The following is a 23,953-nucleotide window of genomic DNA, read 5'->3' as shown; positions in this document are numbered from 1 at the left end:
ACAATATGTTGTCTAAACAGACACCCTTTATCCAAGGATCTCCATGTACTTTATAAACATTAATTCTGACATCTTCCCTGTGAGGGAAGGAAGTATTTTAAATTAGAAATATGAGATCATTTAGCAAATACAATCATCCAGACTCTATCTTAACCAAGGCCAAAGAGTAAATAATTGACAAAGACTGGAAGTTCTGATTCCTTGTTCCTTGTTCCAGACATAAACCCATTCTTGTTTCCCCCTTGGATGTCATTATTTTCAAAGAACCTCTTTGGAAACAATAGACAGTTGTTCTTGATGTCTTTAAATATAAAACTTGTCTCAAATGTGATAGAGAAAGCACACAGATTGGTCTTGATCAGATATACCATGTTTCTCTTCTGCATCCAGTTTTTCCATTTTTTAAAGCAGTTGTTCCTCACTACAGAGCAGAAGCAGCAAAACAGCTTCAACAGCATATTAAAATTAGAGAGACAATGGAATCTTTCTGACCAGCTTGCCTGAACCCATCTGTGTGGTTTGCATTTTCCTTGTCTTTTAATGCAACTTCCACAATGAAAAACTGCTGGAAGAGTTTGTAGAATTCAGATGGAGCAATTTGAAATAGTAGCTAATGCAGTGGTTCCCAACACGGTGCCCACAGGACTGTGCACTCGCCGAGTGATCGGGGCCAGCCCTATCCCTGGGCACATGGTGCATGGGCGGTGCCAGCCCCTGGGTGTGCAGTGTATGGGTGGTCCCGTCCCTGGGTGCACGGCGCAAGGGCTGTGCCAGCCCCGTGCACGCGGCGTATGGGCGTCCCCGCCCCTGGGCATGCAGCGCAGGAGCGGCGCCAGCCCCAGGCACGTAGCAGGTGGGTGATGCCGGCTCCTGGGCGTGCGGCACAGGAGCGGCGCCGGCCCCAGGAGTGCAGTGCATGGGTGGCACCGGAACTGGGCACGCAGCGTATGGGTGGCCCCGCCCCCAGGCGCCCGGCAGCCCCAAAAGGTTGGGGACCACTGAGCTAATGTGTCTGTTAGAAGATTTTGTGATGGATCCTGCCTCAGAGTGTGATTATGTGAGTGTACCTGTAAAAAAGGATTCACTCCAATATCTCTGTGAATCATAATCTTATTGGACACCATCAAGCTGTCTCATCTTGAAACTTACTAGTCCCTTCTTGCCAGCAACTTTATCACTATCCATACTACTAACCATGACCTTGGGAGCTACTATTAAGATCTGCCAGGATTCAGTGTTTTCACTGAGGTCACTAGGAACTGAGAGCACTCCTCTCCTTACACGGCTGGACTCATATTTTTGTATCATGATAGTGCATTTCATCCAAGAATCTCAAAGCACTCAAAAGGAAGCATTACAAATATTAGCTAATTAATCCTGGAAACACACATGTGAAGTAAATAAAGGATCCCTTGGGTGGAAAGCAGCAGGCATTTAACAGTGTACAGCCACACTGCACAACAGTGTGGGTCAAGAAATGAAGAAAGAAACCAAATCCACATGAAACTGCTGGAGACAATCTGAGCAAGCAAAATGTAATTGTGCCAGTTGGAAGATAGCCAGAAGGCCAGTTAGCACTCTACTAAAAGTACCAGGGGATCGCTAATGACCATAAATGACCTTGAATATTTGATTAACTACTTTATGAATACAGAGGACCATATTTTCAATCCTATCAACTCTTCTCTGCATGCTGTTGTGAATTATGCAGACACACATTTTGTGCAGCAAGATCAGAGACCTGTTCAGTACAATTTCCCCCCTTGTGGAAAGAACAGAATTTGGAAAGGATAGATATTTTCACACATCAGTCTTGTAAATAAATAAATAAAGACAAAACAATTCACAACAAAATGCTGGAGAATGAAGTCTTTCCTTTTTTATGCCAGCACTGCTTTGGAATGGCCAGGGGTTAGCCTTAGCCAGCTCACTCTTCATGAAGGTACTGGTTTTGTCTCAGCATTGAGCAAACTGGGAGAGGGTGTTATGGATGAGTAGATTTTGGCTGTTGGCCACATACTGCAGGCATTATTTCAGTTGCACAACAGGGAGGGCAGAACTGATCCTGATGAGATTCAAGAACTGTTGCCTGCCAGAACTAGGGATCTAAAAATGCAGTTAAAAAGGTAACCATGTAACCACTAAAATCATAGCAGAGAATACAGAAATGTGCCAGCAACCAGCCACCTCTGGGATCAGATGGGGGTCCTGTCATTCAGGCAACCTACTTGAGCCCTGCAGCACCACTGGATTTTTTGTGGCCCAGAGATAGTTATCAATTGGCAGAGGTTACAGGATCAACCTGTCAATCATGATTGACGGGTTGGTTACCACTGTAAAATTTATGGGTCCCCAGCCTGTGGCTCTGGGCTGAAGCCCTTAAAGCCCTTGCATTAATCTGGCCCTGTCCACGGGGGTCTTCTTTTCCTGTGTATTTCTTTTAGTTCTGCTTTTTTTTTGCTCTCTCTTCTGAGTCATGTGGGTGTGGTTTCCTGTTGACCAGTCATCAAGCTTTCACTGCTGAAGATTTCTTTTCTCTTCTCTTCCCCTTTATTTGAAAGGCAAGCTGCAAACAAAGTCAACATTATTCATGCCTTTTATTGTTCCCTTAAGTTGTACAGAAATAGATTCAGTGGGGTTCTGTTTTGTTTGTGGGTTTTTTTTTTTTCAAATTGTACACTTAGCTACCTGAAGGGAAGTTTCAAAGAGGATGGAGAGAGGCTGTTCTCAGTAGTGATAGATGACAGAACGAGGAGCAATGGTCTCAAATTGCAGCAGGGGAGGTCTAGATTGGGTATTAGGAAAAACTATTTCACTAGGAGGGTGGTGAAGCACTGGAATGGGTTACGTAGGTGTTAGAATCTCCATCCCTAGAGGTTTTTAAGTCCCAGCTTGACAAAGCCCTGGCTGGGATAATTTAGTTGAGGTTGGTCCTGCTTTGGGCAGGGGGTTGGACTCGGTGACCTCCTGAGGTCTCTTTCAACCCTGTGATTCTATGATTAGAAATATCAAGCCCTGACATCATTGTTTTTCTGGAGAGCTGTTTAAGAAGCTAAAGCAGTGTTGTATGCTAAAGATCAGCTGCAGCCCTCAGCTGTCTAAGGCCCACTGTGTGCTGTCATTCTTTAACAGCGTTTGTAACTGGTAATTCTTCATGGCCTCCTCCTTGTCTACCTGGGGCTTCAGTTGTCCTTGACCGACGATATGCCCCAGGTATGTCACTTCTGACCTTCCAAATGTGCACTTGCTTGGGTTGGCAGTCAAGTGTGCTTTGGCCAAAGTCTTAAGGATGGCTCAAATATGTTGTAAGTGTTCCTCCCATGATGTACTGTAAATGACAATATTGTCTATATATGCTGCGGCATACATCTGGTAGTCACTTAAGATTTTGTCCATTAAGCACTGGAATGTCGCTGCTGCCTCATTTAATCCGAACAGCATCGTTAAAAAGTGGTACAGCCCAAAAGAAGTGGCAAAGGCTGTCTTCTCCTGTGATGTGGGAGTGAGGGGGATTTGCCAGTATCCCTTTGTGAGGTCAATTGTGGTAACAGATTCCCTTTAGCTAACTCTCCTGCTACCCTCAACTTTTTCCTTAGATCCAGGATGTACGGTATTGTCCCCTTTACCTGTGAGTCTTGTCCCTCCCAATTTTCTTTTAAAAGATCTAGGATCCCTCAGAGCTGTCTCCCATATAATAACTCAAAAGGAGAGAAGCCCGTGGAATCTTTGGGCACTTCCCTAACTGCAAGCAGAAGGGAGGGTAGAAAAACGTCCCAGTCTCTCGGATCTATGCACTTGAATTTCCTCAACATTGCCTTTAAGGTTCTATTAAAACGTTCCACAAGCCCATCTGTTTGTGGATGGTATACCGATATTCAGAGGGTTTTGACCTTCATTAATCAGCATAACTCTGCCATTACCCGCCCCGATACGTTAGAGCACAAGATTTCTTGTGGGATCCCCACCCTCAAAAACACTTTTACCAACTCAGCTGCCAAAGTAGTGGCTTTGCTATTTCGGAGAGGTACTGCTTTGGGATATCTGGTGGCATAGTCTATTAGGACTGAAATATACTGGTTATCTCTATGTGATCTCTCCAGTGGGCCCACCAGGTCCAAGGCTATCTTTTGAATGGAATGGGAGGGGGACTAACAGGCTTTTGGTATGGTCCTTCTTCCCGCCTGCTGATACTCCAGGCAGGATTCACAAAAGTCTTTCACTTCCTTATACATGCATGGCCAATAGAACCATTGCAGGGTTCACTGTAAAGTCTTTTCGCACCCTAAATGTCCCATCCAAGGGTTGGTGTGGGCTAGATCCATCACCTGCCACCAGAATCGAGTTGGTACTAGTAGTTGTTTGGTTTTCCCCATCTCCCCTGGTCAGTCCTCTATCCTATATAGCCGATCCACTCTTACCTTGAATCGGGGCCTGCAGCAGGCCACTCTGTCATCTGACCCCTCGCCTTGGGACATGCCGGATTGCTCCCATGCATGCGTTAGGGACAGGTCTTCCTGCTGTTCCCATAGAAAGTCTGCTTCCGCTTCGAGTTCCTCCATTCTGAGGTTAGTGGGGGAGGCGTCTGTGACCTGGGCCTCCGGAGCTTTCTTCTCTCATTGTTGGGGATCGGGACTCCGGGCTGGAGCCACTTGCTTGGCCCTTCCCCATTCTTCTACCAAGCAGCGAAAATGTGGTCAGTCTCGCCTCAACACCACCAGGTATGCTAGTTTTGGGGCTACCGCCACCTGGCACTTCTCTTCTCTCACCCCATCCGCTATGCGTACCCACCACATGGGGTAGTTCCGAACATCCCCGTGTATACATTGCATGGCCACGGGCCGGCCATGCTGTCCTCCCTCTGATAGTAATTCGGCCCATACCACGGTTTGGTTGCAACCCAAGTCTACCAGGGCCAATACCCTTTCCCCTTCCAGGCTTACCTGGACTGTTATCTTGGAGAAGTCCCACGCTCGGGCTCATCGGTCTGCCGCCATTATCCTCCCATATGAACAGTTCATGAAGGGGCAATCGCATCTAAAATGGCCTTCTTGCCCGCACTCGTAACAGGCGCCTCGCTTCTCTGGTTCAAGGGGGCTGGGCCTTTATCCTTCTGTCAACCAGAGTGATTCTTCTCCCTTGCGCTCACTGGCCCCCTGACGCGGTCCCTCTCCCCATCTTTTTCATGGAGTCAAAGAGGGCCCCCCCCCCCCGTCCTCTCATGGGGCGGGCCCATGCACTGACTGGTTTTGCGTCGGGGTTTTCTCGGGAGCCTCTAGTCTTGCTCTCTCCCCTATTGGCTGCCATATAATTTTCTAGAATGGTGATAGCTTCTCTGAGGGTGGAGGACTGGTGTCGGCGCACCCACATCCGGCCATCTGTGGGCAGAATCTGTAAAAACTGATCTAGTGTGATCATTTCTACGATTTGGGTGGTAGACCTTTTCTCTGGCTCTAGGCATCAGGTGGCTGCCTCTTTGAGCCTCTGGACGATGGCCCGTGAGCATTCTGCCGGCCAAGACTTCTCAGCCTCGAACAGCTGCCTGTATGTCTCTAGGGTCACCCCTGCCTGGTCTAAAATGGCCTCTCTAACCTTGTGATAATGTAATGTATCCCAGGCGGATAGACCCCTATATGCCCACTAGGCTGGGCCCATAAGGTAAGGGGCCAACAGGGTGGCCCAATGTTCCTCTGGCCACTGGGCCGCTGTAACCACCCTCTCAAAAGTTATTAAAAATGCCTCTAGGTCATCCCAGGGTGTCATCTTTACTAGTCTCAGAGGCAATGCCAGGGCTGAGCCCCCCCCCCCCCTTCTTCTTTCCAGAGCTGCCCCTGATGGGCCTGCTCCAGAGGCCCCGGCCCAGTGCTTTGACCCTTGTTCCTGTTGTCTCTGCTGATGTTTCATCAGCTCTCGTACTAACTGTTGCTGCTCCGTCTGTTGGTTGGTCATTTGTTGGAGCAACTGGGTCTGCTGTTGCTGCTGCTGTCGCTGGCTCTCAGCCAACCATTCCAGCAGCTTCCCCGTATCCATCTCTACCCTCCTTCCCTGTCTGCACCACTGCGGGTTTTTTTTTTCTTTTATACCTGTACCCACGTTCTCCACCAGTGTCGTGGAGTCAGGGTTTGGTATGTGCCCTAAGCACCCTTTCCTTGCTCTACCTCTGTCCTGTTGTATCACCCTATAGTGCACCCTGTCCCACAGTCACCACAGGATCCCTCGCCTGGCCGGAAAGGCTCCATCTCCACATCATCTGCTCCGTTTTTGTGGGTTACCTCCTCTGGGCTTCCTGGGGGTCCCCGCATACCGAGTGTTCAGTGGCTGCGGGGTCCTAGCACCACTGGGTTTGGACCGTGCATGGCAGACTCCCCGTTCGCCAGTCAGCATGCCACACGGAGCTGCGCTTGGGTGGCCTCCAGTGCGGGGGTCCGGCTCCCCCATCACAGTGACTTGGCATGTTCCTGACCAGGTGTTTTGGTTTGGTGTACAATAACTTCCCTTTAGGGGTTAGATGTACAATAACCACAATAAAAACTCCCATAATTCCCTGGGTACTGCTACCAGTTTCATTTTTTTCTAAAGGGAGGCCTGGATGCATGCTCAGCTCTTGCTGGGCTTTAAGGCTATGTCTACACTACAAGGTTTTTGTGCAGAAACGACCATTGTTGCACAAAAACTGGTGAAATGTCCACACCTCAAGCATGTTTTTGTGCAAGTAAATCGGCAGAAAAGAGGGCTTTTGCCGATAGAGTTATTCCTCTCCCCACGAGGAATAACTCCTTTTTGTGCTACAGCTCTTGTGCAACAAGGCAGGTGTGGACGCTCCAAAGGAGGTTTTGCGCGAGACACTACTATTGGCAAAAGCACAGGCGCTCTGATGACCATTTTGTGAATGGCCATCAGAGCTTTCTTGCACAAGAGTGCCCATGCAGTGTGGACACGCTCATGCGCAAAAGCACATCACTTTTGCGATGCGCTTTGAGGCCTGGACACACTTTTGCACAAGAAGTTTTTGTGGAAGATCTCTTCTACAAAAGCCTTCTTGTGCAAAACCCCTGCAGTGTAGTCAAAGCCTAAAAAAACAGTTAGGGGCTGCAGCAAGGTGGTAGAGGCATACTGCAGCTATCTATAGAGAGTCTGGGAGAGAGTAGCAATTCACGGAAACAACTGTGATAGCTGGATCCGTGTGTAATCCACACACCTAGGCTACGTCTACACTGGCCCCTTCTTTGGAAGGGGCATGCTAATTTTGAAAGTGGGAATAGGGAAATCCGCGGGGGATTTAAATATCCCCCGCGGGATTTAAATAAACATGACCACCGCTTTTTTTCCGGCTTTGGGAAAACCCGGAAAAAAGCGTCTAGACTGGCCCGATTCTCCGGAATAAAGCCCTATTCCGGAGGATCTCTTATTCCTACTTCAAAGGAATAAGAGATCCTCCGGAATAGGGCTTTATTCCGGAGGATCGGGCCAGTCTAGATGCTTTTTTCCGGGTTTTCCCAAAGCCGGAAAAAAAGTGGCGGCCATGTTTATTTAAATCCCGCGGGGGATATTTAAATCCCCCACGGATTTCCCTATTCCCACTTTCAAAATTAGCATGCCCCTTCCGAAGAAGGGGCCAGTGTAGACGTAGCCCTAGTGTGGTTACTGAGTACTGCAAGTGGCACCTAGACCACTGCAACAGTTAAGATCAAGAGATCTCTACAGGATGGGCTGGGAGCCAGCTGGCTTTTAGCTCAGAGGGTAGAGGCTCCTCTAGTCAGCTCCTGATGTCCCAGATTCAAATACGCTTTGGTGGTGGTTACACATGCATTAGCAAGGATGATGTTAAGTTGATGGAGAACTGCTGTTGGGTCCTGGCCACACTACACACTGGTGGATGCAGTTGTTTTTCACCTGAGATAATCAGCCATGATTACATATGGTTAGAATGAGTGGTAAGACTCTTTCTGTATCTCTGTGGTGAATTTGCAGCAAAACTTATGAAAGAATGGATCAGAGCTATGATAAGAGTTATATAAACTGAGTGCCCTATCAGTCAGTTGTGCACCAATGTGGTTTGTTTTGTTTTGTTTTCCCCAGTGGGTGCTGTTCTCACAAAGGTCTGTATGTCAATGTGTTGCTTGTAGCAAGGGCAAGTGATCGAAGTGAACAGTGTGACAGATATCACAGAGGGATGTAAACAATTGGGCTTCCCAAAAGTCTGGACCTATCAGTGTCATCTATATACCCATTCCTCCGCTTCCCATTTCCTTCCACAAGCAGCCGTGGCTTCCACAGCAATGTAGGCTCCACACACATAGGGCGGGCAAGCATAGCACAGAATGCCAACATTTTCAAAAACTCTGTACTTCCCAGCTCAGTCATAGGGGTACACTCTTCCCGACAATCAACATTAACAATACTACCATCTAATATAGACAGTCTGCATTTGCAGAGAGGCGGACTGGGAATTTTCTAATTTCTTTGTTTCTCTCGTGTGCTCATCAGAGATCTTTCTCTTTACTTCTTAGTCTTTGGTAAACAAAGTTTAAGTATTTTGCTTCTTTTATTTTCCCTCTTTGTTCTCTAAAAATATATACTTGTTTCCTGTATATGTCTTCCTTCCTGTGGCTGTCTTTCCGGTTTTTATTTCACTGAAATATAGTTTCACAGACTGATTCTCATTTACACTAAGGACCAATGTACATTTGCACTCCCTTTAAGGTTAAAGCACTGTAAAAGGGCCTTAGTGAAAATGAGAATTGGGCCCTAAACATCTGTTTTAACTTTCTTCTCTGACTTAGGCTGTAGCTAAACCAGAGGCCAGGTCCACACTACAGGGAAAGGTCAGCTTAAGGTACGCAATTCCATCTACGTAAAAAACATAGCTGGAGTCAACATACCTTCAGCTGAGCTTCAGCAATGTCCTCGCAGCAGTAGGTCAATGGAAGAAATGCTCTGGACTTCCTTTATTCCTCACGAAGAGTAGGAGTACCGGCGTCAATAGAGATGCCCTCAGTATTCAAATTAGTGGGTCTTTACTAGACCCACTAAAATGAACAACGGAATATTGACCGCTGCTGTTCTCACCTTTTGGATTTTAGTTTGCTAGGCTATTATACTCTGGCTTCCAGCTTCAGATTGATTACCTGGTTATGCTACAAACAGGAAATCCACTTTTAACTGAAGAGTTCTGGCTGCCAGATTTCCTATTTTAGCACATGCAGTGAAAACTAGCCAAAAAGAAAAGCCTTGTGTTTGTCATATACAATCTGGGCAGAGGGCAGCACTTCAAACATTATTCATAGCACTAGGAATGGATAAAAATCCTTTTATGTGAAGCTTTGTATAATGGGTAAACACCTGAGACTCCTTGGCAGATATTAACTGTGTTTAGTTTGCATTATGCTAATCTGCTTCCATGAGCTTTAAAACCAAACAAAGTCAAGTGATTTGTCTGAAGTGGAGCTGATGAGTTTAACTCATGGGAGGCAGGTGCTGGAGTAGACTATGCAGGGCGGAGTTTGGAGTTATAGGATGGCTCAGACAATTGGCAATGAACTGCAGGGTATTTTGCCTCACAATCCCCAGTCTGACTCCAGTCCAGGTTAGTAGTGACAGTATGTTTTTATCACGTGGTGGCTGTCTTGTGCTCTCCATTCACCGCTGGGACTAATCAGCAGGATTAACAGTCACCATGGATCTGGGGGCAAGGTGTGGGGGGACTGGCTCTGAAAACCAGAAGGAGCGGAGCCTCAGGTGGAAGGAGAGGTGCCAGGGCAGCCAGCTCCCCTCCGGCACTCAAAGCTGTGCGGAGCAGTAGCAATGGCGGCGGCCGGGACCTTCAGTCCCCTTTGAAACACCAGGCTCCAGTGCAATTGGCTCCTTGGTTCCTTTCATCGGCAGGCCTGGAGAAAGTCCTGCCAAAAAGCCAGCACCATAAGTGACAATAGCTGTTTACAGAGTAACTATATTCTATCATTTCAGTGCACAGCTATAGCCTGTGCAGTACCTCGTCAATAGGGAAGTGCTGTCTTTGTCTCCTCTGCCAAGCAGACACAAGGTATCAGTTAGCTTTAATAAGAGCATAGCATGCATGTCTATCTTCCTTAGGCCAGGAAGCTTCATATGGATTTTTCTGGTTTATTTAAATACTTTTATTGAAATTGTTAATTTAGTAACTAAATAGCCAAGAAATGAAAATACAAATAAATAATGCTGTTCATTTTAGATGAGCTGTATATTTGACTTTCAATCAGCTTTAGAATTTATCTCTATTGAATTATCCCCAGGAGCAAGTGCTGAATATTTTCTAATTAATTAGTCTCAAAGACTTCAGTATGTTAAGAATACACCACCGTGACACTTTCCCCTAGGGAAAATCTCCCAAATACATGGCCTGATCCTAAGCCTATTGCAGTCAATTGGAGTCCTTCCATCAGGCCCACAAACAGTAAGCAAGTGAAAAACAACACTGTGCAAATAACAAAAACTCAAGAACATCCATGTTTTGAACATCCATGAACCTCATTGTGAATTTATTGTTTTTACACTGATATGCACTAAATTGTGCTACATACTATTACATATCTTTTGGAGTTACTTCCTATTTAACAGTAGTCTGAATTAAATCAGAACTGATCCCATGGGTTGGTATCTAGTATAATGGATGTCAAATCTTTAAGGCATCTAAAAATGTGAACTTAAACCATTTTCTTAGTAAATCCAGACTTCTTCTTGTTGATTGGTTTTATTAAGTCAGATACACAATCCATCTTCCCACCATTAAAAAATACAGTAAAACCTGTGTTATCTGGCACACTCAGGGATTAGGACGTTCTGGTTATCTAAAAATTCTGGTTATCTGAGGGTCCCATCAACCAAGAAAAAACCAATGGACAATAATAGTAAAACTCACGTTTTTATATTGGTAGTTTTGTAGTGTGAGGCAGTTGGTCTCATATTTTTATTTTGAATTAAAGATGATTATACTTCTTAAATAAAAAATTGTTAAGCCAATCATGGTAAACCAAGCCAGGCCTGTGCCCCTGAAGATGTGACAGTATTGTGGCTAAGGGCAATGCTGGTTAACAAAGTTTTATGGTTAACAGTGTGCCGGATAACAAAGGTTTCACTGTACTCTCCCCAGAAGACAGGTTTGTCTGATATCAAATATGCTATTTTGGACTGATTTTCACACACTTGGGCTGTGATTAGACTGGCAAGTTTTTTCGCAAAAGCTAGTGCTTTTGCAGAAAAACTTGCCAGCTGTCTACACTGGCTGCTTGAATTTCCACAAGAACACTGACGATCTCATGTAAGAAATCATTGCTTCTTGCGGAAATACTATGCTGCTCCTGTTCGGGCAAAAGTCCTTTTGCGCAAAAGCTTTTGCACAAAAGAGCCAGTGTAGACGGCTGAGATTTGTTTTGCGCAAAAAAGCCCCGATCGCGAAAATGGCGATGGGGCTTTTTTGCGCAGAAGCACGTCTAGATTGGCACGGATGCTTTTCCGCAAAAAGTGCTTTTGTAGAAAAGCGTCCGTGCCAATCTAGATGCTCTTTTCCGCAAATGCTTTTAATGGAAAACTTTTCCGTTAAAGCATTTTCTGAAAATCATGCCAGTCTAGATGTAGCCTTGGTGCCACGTGTGTTGATTCAAACATTCTAAACGTTTGTACAAGAATTAAGTGAATTTTTTAATTATTCCCATCATCCTGTCAAACTGAAGGCTTGGTTCTGCTGTCCTTGCAGTCAATGGAAGTTTAAGTGTCAGATGGATTGGGTCATTGTTTTCTAACAATGAAAAATTGACAATAAATCTTTCTTGTACCCATTTTTGTTTATAAAAGAAAAACAGCATATGTGCTCAATGCTGAGTTTCATGCTACCCTTCATATATCATTTCAAAAAGGAGTTTCAAAGATTTTTTTCATCCTTCTTATTCAAATGTTTCTTTTGCATCATTTCCCCAGTATTGCCACAGCCATAGAGTTTCAGCAATGGCAAGTGAATTTTCCAAAGTAATTGGAGGAGGCTTGTTTTAATTAATACTGTTTCTAATAGTTGCCTCTTGAGTTGTGAGCTATAGTTATTTGAATTTTAAAAACAACCAAGAGCATGTCTATGACAAGGGGACTGTGCCAAAGATGGGTTCAGATTCAAATTGTGGAAGACAATCACAGTGCTCATTTGCTTTAAAGATTAATTGGTTATTAGACTAAATGATGGAACAGAGGACCTGAATGGACTGAGCTGGTTTCTTATTCCCGGTTCCACATTCATGTGATTAGCTCCTCATGCATCATTCCAAATTCCTTATTCAAAGACCAAAATTATTTAAAAATATTAACATATCTTATATTGATATAAAATATTTTTAAACATTTAATCAAATTAATGTAATACAGATTTAAATTGGTTTGATGGCCAATAGAAGGGAGAATACCAATTGCGCAAAAAGCCCTCTGTTCTTTTGATTTACTGTCTAAAGAATGTGCTTGCAGTGTGGACGAAACTCAAGTTTTGTTGGAAAAACAGCCATTTTTCCGACAAAACTCTGTAGTCTAGACATAGCCCCAGGGAGGATAGATAACAACGGGGGAGGGGGTACTTTTTGTTTCATAATAATTTTAAAAATCTGACCCCGGAAGAGGAAACTTTAGTTTAAAAGACCTGTTGTGTGGTGTACACATTTGGCAGGGACACCATAAAGCAGGGGTAGGGAACCTCAAGCCCGAGGGCCAGATGTGAACCCCGGCTTGCCTATATCCAGCCCCCGATGCTCATGTCGCTCCCCCCACAACACTGGGGAGCTGTTACTGGTGCTCTAGTCCCCCCGCTATCCCACAGTGCTTTTCATTTATGTAAGGCCCCCGACTGTTTTTCTTTGTGGGTCAGCGGCCCCTGACCCAAAAAAGGTTCCCCACCCCTGTAAAGGAAAATCTCAGTTACATCAGCCCTCCATACAGTACAGTAACTCTGTGACTAAACAATACACTATATGGCCCCAATCCAGCAAAATATGGATACAAACATTTAAAAGCTTGGAGTCTATGGCTACATCTAGACTACATCCCTTTTTCGGAAAAGGGTTGCAAATTAGATATATCGCAATTGCTAATGAAGTGGGGATTTAAATCTCCCGTGCTTCATTAGCATAAAAATGGCTGCCGCTTTTTTTCGGCACGGAGCTTTGCCGGAGAAAAGTGCCAGGCTAGATGCTGATCTTTCGGAAAATAAAGCCTTTTCCGAAAGATCCTGTATCCCTCTTGAAATAAGGAATCCAGTGACTAAAAACTTTATTTTCCGAAAGATCAGCATCTAGACTGGCGCTTTTCTCCGGCAAAACTCCATGCTGAAAAAAAGCGGCAGCCATTTTCATGCTAATGAAGCGCGAGAGATTTAAATCCCCGCTTCATTAGCAATTGTGATACGTCTAATTTACATCCCTTTTCCGAAAAAGGGATGTAGTCTAGACATAGCCTATGTGAGCAGCACAAGTTGTATTCTGAAATAAATGCACTGTGCACATTTAACAATAGATATAGCTAATGCACAAATCATACAGACACATAGGGAAACATGGGCCTCTATCATCTGAGCTGAGCAGAATTATTGGAGTTGTTAGTAGTACTAGATTAAGTAACTATAGTGAGCAACATCAACACCACTCAAGAATTACAGTGGTAAACTGTTAGTAATGGAGTCAGCCATTCTAACATGTGACTGAGAATAATGGCCCTTAATTTTTAAAAATACACATAGTCATCTTTTATCAACAGCATGGGCTGCTGTGGGAAGGCTCTCATAATGCTGCTTACACACATTGGCTTGATGCTGTTGCCATTATGACACAAATTGTTTTTTGTGTCATAAAAAACAATGGATGGAAGCAAATAAATCTGTCAATAGCTAATGAATAAATAAGAGAGTCTTTGAAGGTTGGGATCTTCTGACGAATCTTTGAATATGAATATACACAGCTATTCTACTAATAGAGAGATGGGCCAGAAGTATATGTCCTGATTATGGGTTTTTTAAGTGGGAGTTTGCAACACAGAGCTGGATCAAAAGTTACATTTTGAACTGACATGCTCAATGCTCCAAGCAAGAAATGCACCAAAGCAACTACTTTAATGTTGGTCAAAACAAGCAGAAGAATTGGAATAATTTTACTGAGGGTTTTCATTAATATCTGCCTGTGTTAACACGGATGGGAAAAACTCTATATCCTGGCTTCCATTAATAAGTGAGTATAATCTCTGAAGAGTCTGCATTATCTCTCTTATTATATAATAAAGTACTGCTGGACCCCTTGCTCCATTCATCTGAAGAGGTGAGTTGTTTTTGTTAATCTCTAAGGTGCTGCAGGACCATTTGTTGTTTTTTAAGTTTTTACAAATATTGTTTATTGAAAGCAGCCAATATGTGCTAATTTCACATCAAATGCAACATTTAAATGACATGTTCAAGTAATCTGTTTTGGCATAGAATAAACTGAAGTAGCAGGTTTAAAGTTTTTAATGAGACAGCAACAACAACTCTTAACTTGTGCAATTATATCATCATCAGGTAGTAACTCTACAAGTATGAATGCAAAGAGGCACTTCTATATTGTCTAAAAGAGCATCTGGCACCAACCACGATTGTCTGTAGCTATGAGAGTTACACTTTCTTCTTTGACTATTCCTTTTGTACAGGTATTTGGGGGATGCAATTATAGGTGATTTCTTGTAGCAGAGGCTAGATTGCAGTAATGTTCTAGAAAGTTCTAAAGTGAAACCGATACACAGAGACATAGTAGCTTTAAAGATAATGCTGCTTTCCTGATTCTAATTATCCCTGCTTTGTTAACGTTAGAAGAAAGAAACTCCTTCTGTGAGCTTTTACCTTAGACTTTGTTTAAATACATTTTGAATTTTTTTAAATTAACCTCCACGAGGAAAAAGCATAACAGAGCCTCAATTTGGTTTTGATTGCCAAATGCCAACCTCAATATTTATTTCATTTTAGAAAACTGCCTTTCACGTTTGCCAAAGTGCTCTACATTAAATGACACCGAACACTGAGACAAGCCTAGTAAGTAGAACAATAAGTTTTAAGCCTTTTTTAAAATTGGAAAAACCATCCAGTTGTTTGTCAGGAAATAAAGACCACCACTAAAATGGAAAGGTTAAAAGCCTGATGTTTAAGGATGGCAAATGGTAAAAATGTAGTTGCTAGATGTAAATCATAAATGAGAACAAGTATGTGTGAGTAAATCTTTTATACACACACAAACCACAATACATAAAAGGCGAGGTTCTTAGCCTCACATGCAACGGAGAAAACATTATACTAAATACACAGAGAAAGAGGAAGCTTGTTAAAGGCCTTTAGATAATGGAGTAAAGTGAGAGAAACAAGAACAGCCAAAGATCAAGGATTAGATTGTACAACTTTTATTTCTCTGGCAAGCACCTGCTCACATGAGTGGTATTATTGACTTTTCACCAGAAAAGGTAAAATTTATACTCTTTGGCCCCAGGTTAGTGGAATCATATTTAAACAAACCCTGTACAGACACTGATGCAATAGTCCAGTTAGTAGTTTACTGTATCAGTCTTGGCAGGAAGGAATCAGGTCATGCACCAAAGTCCTGATCTTGCAAACACTTACACATATGTTTATCCTTAAGCACAAGTACTCCTGTCAATGGGATGACTCAAATGGTGAAAGTTAAGATTATCTTTAGGGGTTTGTAGGGTCTGGGCCCAAGATCATAATGACATTAATTTCTCAGATGTTTAATGAAAGAGACATGTCTTAACAAAATTTAGGCATGAAACCTAGAACTAGAGCTTGGATAGAAACTCTTAGTAAAACTAAATAAGCTGAATAAAAAGGAAGTTAGAATTATCAAAAGCTACAGCCCAAATGCTGTGCCACAGGAATAGGAGAAATGTCAGCTGCATATATCTCAAATACCTTAAAGTGGGAAGATGAGCAAGAGGTCTGAAAAACTTGGATTTTGATCCTTAAATGTATTAGTAATGAAAGATTGTCCAAGTGGCATCTCTAAAACATCTTAATAAGAAATAGAAAGAACCTCAACATTCAAAAGAATGTATATTCATGTACAAGAAGTCCCCAAATTACAGACAAGTTGTGTTCCAAAAGTTCATTTGTAAGTTGCTTGTTTGAAACTTAGAATGCATTTTCCCAGAGAAACAGTGTTATAAATGGTGGTTCCCACAACAGGTTAACCCACAAAAGCCTATTTTACCAATAATGTAGCTGAAATACATATTTACAATGAAAAATAGTAGAAAACATTATTGTTGCAATATTAGTAATTAACAATAACATTGACTAAGAATTAAGAAAAGGCAGGTTTAATTAGATGAGTCCATATACTGTACAGGATAATTAAACTACAGAAGTGTCAAGTGAACCAATACAGTGTTATTGTTACTGTTGCCTCCTGGCTATTTGGCAGCCAAAATCTAGCAGAAACCATTTCCCTGAGGTGTGAAATCAGCGACATTTATTTACGAAACTGTACATCAGCCCTGTTGCCCTGAACAGCTGCAAGAACAAACTACATCCACAAATAGCCCTCTTTTGCAGAAACCCCAGATAAGCCACGAGGGTGGTCTCTAATGGGTGCTGGGCCCAGATAGAAGTGATAAATGTCACTTATGGGACTAATCTCTCACTTCTGGGGCCAACTGCACTGGCCAATCACACCAGCCTGTGGAGTCCCTCAAAGTGTGGACTAGGAATGATCAGCCCGATTTGCTGTACCCTAATGACAGCTCTGTAAGGCCCTTGTCCAAGAAGCTACTGCAGAAGTCTTATTCTGGTCAATTTCTTTGTGTAGTAGATAAGCCCTTTGTTTTGGAACATCTTCTCCTATGCTTATTTAAGACCCAGGAAGGAAAGTGAGGGATGATGCACTAGGATGATGGAGGGAGAACATTCCTCATATGTTAGACAGAAATTGATACTGGGAAGATAAGAACAAGGCAAATCTGAAAACATTTGACAGCTGTTTTTTTGTGTAATTGGTTTTCATTCCTTTTGGTTGCTATTCCTTTTTAGTATTATGTACATGCTATATTAGTTTGTTTTTAAATGAATAAATCAGACCTTTTACACAAAGGCTTTTCCCCTGATTCATCCACCTTTAATTGTCATGATTCACTGTTTGCTCCAAGCAAAGGTACTGTTTTTAATAATTTCACTACTGGCTGTAGTTATAAGGAAATGGATGGGAATCAACAATCACAGATGAAGTCTAATTTTTTTCACTGTAACTGTCATTAACGTTAACTGAAATGCCTCTAAAAACAAGCCTGGCACTATCACAGTCTCCAGGAATAAATATCCAAAAGTCAGACAGTGAATATTTGGAAAAGGTTGGGAAGGATGTTCTTGCAGAAGGAAATACTTCTGATCTGAAAAACAGACTTCTTCATAGCTGGTGAATATTCATTGCATTATGAGACTGGTCCTATGCTTATTAGAATCAGTGGTGCAGAACTGAGTCCTCTATCTCCACCCCTGCTTCCCTTTTTGTGCTTGATCTCTTACTAAGTGTTTGTCTCTGAATTAAACTGTAAAGAGAAGGATCTTGCCTTCACATATATCTATAAAATATGTTTGCCTATAGCACTGTATAAATATGAATAGTACTAATAAAATACATAGGCATATAGTTTTGATTTGTGTTGCATGTGTTAAAAGTGAATGCTATAACTAATTGCTCCTGGAGAATGAATTAGAATATCTGGTATTCTCAATGGAAATACAATATCATATTCATAACACAACACATTCACAACACATAACCATCCAATTATTCTATGTAATGCAGTAGACCACTCCTACTTCAGCAACTGTTGTGAACTGGGGAAGTGAAAAGAGGGGGAAGTACAGAAAGTGTTGACTGAATTTCAGAATCCATAGCTATAATGTTGCACTTTGAAATTTTGAGGTCTTCCTTTTTTTCCATGCAGTGTACCCCCCAAAAGAATACAAACATGTAGACAAAGATCAGGCTTCCAAGCAATAATTCAAAGTCATTCAGAGTTAATACTCTATCCCCTTTTGCTGTTGCAATTAGATCACCCAGAAGCTGCTTTCTGCAGTAATTAAAGATATGGTTCCTTTAATAAGAACTTAGAACCTAAATTCAAATGGGAAATAACAGCAAGGGGAATAAACAAATAAAAGGCAGGGAAGTAGAGAAGCAGAACAAAGCTTCATGCCCTTTCTGTAGTTGTGGGCCACCTTCTTCTGTTGGTGAGGGTCAGGAGAATGGCAAGCTCCCGGAGGATCCTCTGGCCTCAAAGCTGAAGTATGCCTAGAATTCTGGCCCCATCCCTTGAACCGGGAAACATTAGAACAAAACCAGTTCTGCTTCCAAAGTAGGTGCCATGGCTTATGAGAGGCAGGATTTCCCCTGAGAAGAGAGTGCAGGCTGCACAGGCCAATGAATTAGAAGCTCCTGCATGCCAATCCAAGTGAAGATGGTGATACCCTTGCCTAGGGGAGGCCCTTTAATCTCCCTGTGCCACTTCTGTAAAATGGGGGTAGAAAAACTACTCATCTTAGAGGGGTGGTGGCAGGTTTGGTTTATTGCGGGTAAAGTGGCACAGGGAGAATGATGAATTCTCAGTGGTTTTATCTTCCTTGTTTGCCTTTCATCCTTTGTTTCATCTTCATGCCTCATCTATCTTTTTCTGGCTCTAGCCATCCTTTTTAAAAATTATCTTTCTGGGTGTTCCATGAACAGCGCCATTGACTGCCAACAAAGGTCAAGAGATAATATCTGATGGAAAGAGCTTGCTGTTTTGTCAGATCAAGGCAGTCACAAGGTGGCAGGGCTAACATCGATGCCAAATAAATACGTATGTGTCCCTAAGTGGCTAGGATAAGAAGTACTATCTTGTGGGAGGTTTTAATTACAGTTTCTGTCAGAAATGGGAAGGCAGAATAACATAAGAGGAAGATGTACTAACAGGAATGGAAGAGAAGAATCTAATTATTAGACCCGGATTTTCATTGGCTTCCAATTGCATATTTTCCTGTTGCTAGGCACTACCTATTCCAGCTTCCTGGTAGAGCTGGCTCTGAGAACAAACGTTTGATATTTCAACCTAGGTCTGAGCAACAGAGGAGATCAATCTAATATTTAGGTGCAATCCAGGCCTTAGAGCAACGATGGTCAACCTAGGCTAGTGAGTGGCCCTCCATTTCAGTGGGCTGCAAAATTATTGTAACCAAGATGATCTCAGGGTAAGGTAGTTTTGCTAACTGTACTTGCATACCTAGAATTCACAGGATGTGCCGATTTGAACCCCAGCAGAGCTTTGTTTGGATGCAGAGGGAGTGCATGGTTTTTAGTCAATGTTGTGTGCAATCAACATGCACCTCACTTCACATGTGCTTGCTTTACATGCATGGCACTTTAGTAACTACAGTGGGGGAAATCGACATTGACAGAAGCCAGCAGTATCTGGCAACCCTGCATGTCTCATGACCTTTGGGCTGCATGTTCCCATCACTGCCTTAGAGTAACCATTTGCCTACAGCAGAGTATTGTGGGGAGCTGAAAAAGAATAAGTGAGAATGCAAATCACATGACAACCTATCAGTAACTTTTCAGTTTCTCTTAGTGGTGCATGGCTCTTACAGTCAACATTGTGCAGAATCAGCGTGTATCTCACCTGATATTTCAACTTAGGTCTGAGCAACAGAGCTTCTGCATTAACACAAACATGAATCACAGGAACTGGCTTAGAAATGTTCAGAGTATGATGCTACAGAAAATTGGCCACTAGTTCCTGTAGTTGTAGGACAAGCCCCGACATGAATTACATTGCAATGAGAAGAATAGCAAGAGCATTCTCAAGGTATAAAGTAAAAACTAGGACTGCTAAGGAACTAAAAAATGAATCATGATTAATTGCACAATTTTAAAAAATCAAGAGTGAAAAATAACACTGCTAAACAATAAGATACCATTTATTTAAGTATTCTTTGATGTTTTTTACATTTCCAATTACGCACTTGCTGAGTTATAAACATCTGACTTACAAATATCCGCAAATACAAACAAAAGCTCATCTGTAGCCTCAGGCAGGGATGTCCTTAGAATTTATAGAGTCCTAGGCAGTAGTATTAAACTGGTGCCACTATGCCTAACAGCAGCCTGGGATGCCAGAGAGAGGGATGATTTTTTAGCAATGTGATTTTATAATCTTCAAGGACACAGTAATGAAATAATTTTAAAGCAAAATTTTAACTAAAATACTGTAAATTGTGAAACACACAGTATATACCTGGGGTTGGCAAATGCCGCTTACATGTCTTCATTACCACTTGAAAGGCTCTTTCACAGGTTCGGTGTTCTACTAATAGGTCTGGCAGGCTTTTCCACTTTTATATTAACTGGATCCTCCCTGCAGAAAGCAGAGCCACAGAACAGGGATAGGAAAAGGTGAGTGTGTGCACAGGGATAGGAAAAGATGAGTGGTGCCCCAATTTTTTTGGATGTCCTATGCAGCTGCATATGCGGACTGCAGCTGCATATGGGCAAGGATGGCTTTGGCCTCAGGATAGCAGGCAAAAGGCACAGGTGGTGGTGAGCAATGCATGGCAGGAGGATTCTGAAGGAACAGAAGGTGGTTGCACAGCCAACAGCTGGAAAGTAGTGGCTCTTTGAAGGGGAAACCACTGCTTTGCTCCAGCTGCATGGCCACTCTCTGCTCCTCTGGAGTCCTCCAGCCTGCGCTTGCACCACTCTCTGCCTCCTGGTGAATGAAGGGTGGGTACAGCTTGCAGGGTGGTGGTGGTGCTAGCCACAGGAGTTGGCACAGGGATGGGTGGCAGCCAAGGAATGCCCAGAAGTACCCTTCAGAATATCCAACTACCTCCTCATCCTCTGATTAAACCTGCCTTTCCTCAAGCACCAGCATTCAATGTTAAATAAAAAGCTATTTCTACTATTTGTCATTGCATCTATACAGTATTTCAGTTATATTATGAGTTAAATAGACTTTTGTGGGCTAGCCTGGGAACCTAACCACCATTTATAACCTTGTTTCTATGGGGACATGAGTTCTGAGTTCCAAACAACTGACTTATAAATGAGCTTTTGGGACACAACCCGTTTGTAAGCTGGGAACTTCCTGAATATCAATTTCAATTATAACACAGAATACAAAGCGTACAGTGCTCATTTTATATTTATATTTTATTACAAATATTTGTACTGTAAAAAACAAGTAGTCTTTTTCAATTCACCTAATATTAGTACCACAGGACAATGTTTTTTATCACGAAAGCTGAACTTACAAATGTAGAAATATGTAAAAAAATAACTGCATTAAAAAATAAAAAGATGTACAATTTTAGAGTCTACAGGTCCACTCAGTCCTACTTCTTGTTCAGTCAATCACTCTCACAAACAAGTTTGGTTACAATTTATAGGAGGTAATGCTGCCTGTTTCTTGTTTATAATGTCATATGAACATGAGGGTAGATATTTGCATGGCACTATAGTAGTTGGTGTTGCAAGATATTTATGTGGTAGGGGTGCTAAAAATTCTTATGTCCCTGCATACTTCAACCACCATTCCAGAGGATAGGTGTCCATGCTGGTATATGGCAATTCATGGCCTGTAACAACCCAAAGCTGAGAGGACTGATGCATGTTCGTTTTTGCCAGCTGAGTCAGATACCACCAGCAGAAGTTGATTTTCCATGTTGGTGAATTGGTTTCTGTAGTTTTGCATTCGAGAATTTCCTCTTGTAAGACTTCTGAAAGCATGTTCCACATGTCATCCCTCACAGATTTGGGATGACACTTCAGATTCTTAAACCTTGGGTCAAGAGCTATAGCTATTTTTAGACATCTTATGTTGGTACCACCTTTGCATTTTTTCAAATCAGCTGTGAAAGCATTCTTAAAATGAACACGTGCTTGGTCATCATCCAAGACTGCTATAACATGAAATACATGGCAGAACATGGGTAAAACAGGACAGGAGACATGCAGTTCTCCCCCAAGGAGTTAAATCACAAATTATTATTATTATTTTTTAGCAAGAAACATCAGCATAGAAGCATATCCTCTGGAATGATGGCCAAAGCATGAAGAGGCATGTGAACGTTTAGTATATCTGGCACATAAATACGTTGCAACATGGGCTACAAAAATGCCATGCAAACGCTGGTTCTCACTTTCAGGTGACATTGTAAATAAGAAACAGGCAGCATTATCTCCTCCAAATGTAAATAAATGTATTGGTAATAGATTGAATGGACTTAGAATTTTTAAAGTTTTACATTGTTTTATGAGTACAGTTATGTAGTAAAAAAATCTACATTTGTAAGTTACACTTTAATGATAAAGAGATATAGTACTTGTATGAGGTGAACTGAATATGCTATTTCTTTTGTTTTTTTACAATGCAAATATTTGTAATAAGAAATATAAAGTCAGTACTCTATACTTTGAATTCTGTGTTACAACTGAAACCAGTATATTTGCAAATGTAGAAAAATATCCAAAATATGTAATAAATTTCAACTGGTATTCTATTGTTTAACAGAGCAATAATCACAATTAATATTTTAATGGCCATTAGTCTGAGTTCATTGTGCAAGTTAATTGTAATTAATTGACAGCCCTAGTAAATATCAAAGACATAAATGCCAGTAATTAGCTCATCTATAGGAAAGAAGGGTGAGGTTGCCAGGTGTCCGGTTTTGAACCAGACAGTCCAGTATTTGAGCTTTCTGTTCAGGAAACAAATTGAGAAAATATAAATGAGAAAATATAAATGTCTGGTATTTTCTAAATAAGATGTAATGTAGATTGTGATGTAATGTCAAGTGTGTCTGGTATTTTTGTTGAAACCATCTGGCAACTCTAACAGAAGGGTTAGTTTGTTCATGTAGTATTGTGGTAGCCAGGGGCAGATGACCGTTTTGCGGGGTCCAGGGCAGCACAATCTCGCGGGGCCCCCCCTTTGCCACGGCGCATGCACGGGGCTTTTTGAAGTGCAGGGCCCGGGGCGACCGCCCCCGCTCACCCTGCCCTATATCCACCCGTGTGGTAGCTCACTCCAGCAAGGAGGGACAAGTCAGAGGAGGTTTGCACAACCCTGGTCAATTAGAGTGGAAATTAGGCAGTCAATTAGGGCCAGCCTAGGCCCTAGACTATAAAAGGATTCATGGATGAGAGGCACTCACTCAGAGCCATCTTTAGGATTTATGGTGCCCTACGCGGGATTATTAAGCTGGTGTCCCTATGCCTAGGTTTGTCAAGCAAAAACAAACAAAAAAAAGGAACCCACCAATACATTAAAATCACGTTCTTTCCCCAAGACTCCACCCGTTTGAGGCCCCATCCTCTCTGTTCCCCTCCTCTCCATCACTTGCTATCCCCAGCCATTATATACGCTCTCACTTGATTGAGAGAGGAGGTACAGGCTCTGGGGTGGGAATGAGGGATTTGGGTGTGGGAAGGGGTGAGAAGTGCAAACTCTGGGAGGAAATTTGGATGCAGGAGAAGGGGATGCTGGCTCATGGAGGGGGCTCCAGGCTGGGGAGTGTTGGGCACAGGTGGAAGGTTGGGGTGCTGAGCAAGCCACAGGCTTGTGGATATGAGGGTGCAGGAGTTTGTGTTGGATATGTGCGAGGCTCAGGGAAAGGAGGCTGTGAGTATGATGGGCTCAGGACATACATTTGCCATGTGTGGATGGTGCAGGAATGTTGTGGCAGAAGACTGAGGATGTGGGGATACAGGAGGTTGGTGATGTAAGAGGCTCAGGACAGGGGGTTCCAGTGTATGATAGGCTCAGATTTGTGGTCAGGTGGTGCAGGAGTGTTATGATGCTGCAGTGTGATGGGGATTTGGCCCCAATTGGGGGTATGTTGGCCAGGCTTCATTTTTAAATAAAATATTATGTCAAACTGAAAAGG

At 42.6% G+C, this 23,953-nt stretch overlaps 1 long non-coding RNA gene across 1 annotated transcript in view; it reads right to left on the bottom strand.

The window, feature by feature from the left end:
- Positions 1–660: 660 nt before the first annotated feature.
- The window catches only part of LOC112543808 (uncharacterized), a 29,102-nt gene continuing 5,809 nt past the window's right edge, over positions 661–23,953 (bottom strand). The window contains exons 2-4 of the long non-coding RNA XR_012902551.1: positions 20,305–20,424; positions 4,419–4,669; positions 661–2,566 (exon numbers count right to left, since the gene is read on the bottom strand). This is a non-coding gene — a long non-coding RNA (uncharacterized LOC112543808). The remainder of the gene's footprint in view (positions 2,567–4,418; positions 4,670–20,304; positions 20,425–23,953) is intronic.

This window comes from Pelodiscus sinensis, chromosome 3, assembly GCF_049634645.1.
Source record: "Pelodiscus sinensis isolate JC-2024 chromosome 3, ASM4963464v1, whole genome shotgun sequence".
In the NCBI taxonomy this organism is placed as follows: domain Eukaryota; kingdom Metazoa; phylum Chordata; order Testudines; family Trionychidae; genus Pelodiscus; species Pelodiscus sinensis.
Note: the sequence above shows the minus strand (reverse complement) of the source record. Positions and strands in the feature narration are given on the sequence as shown.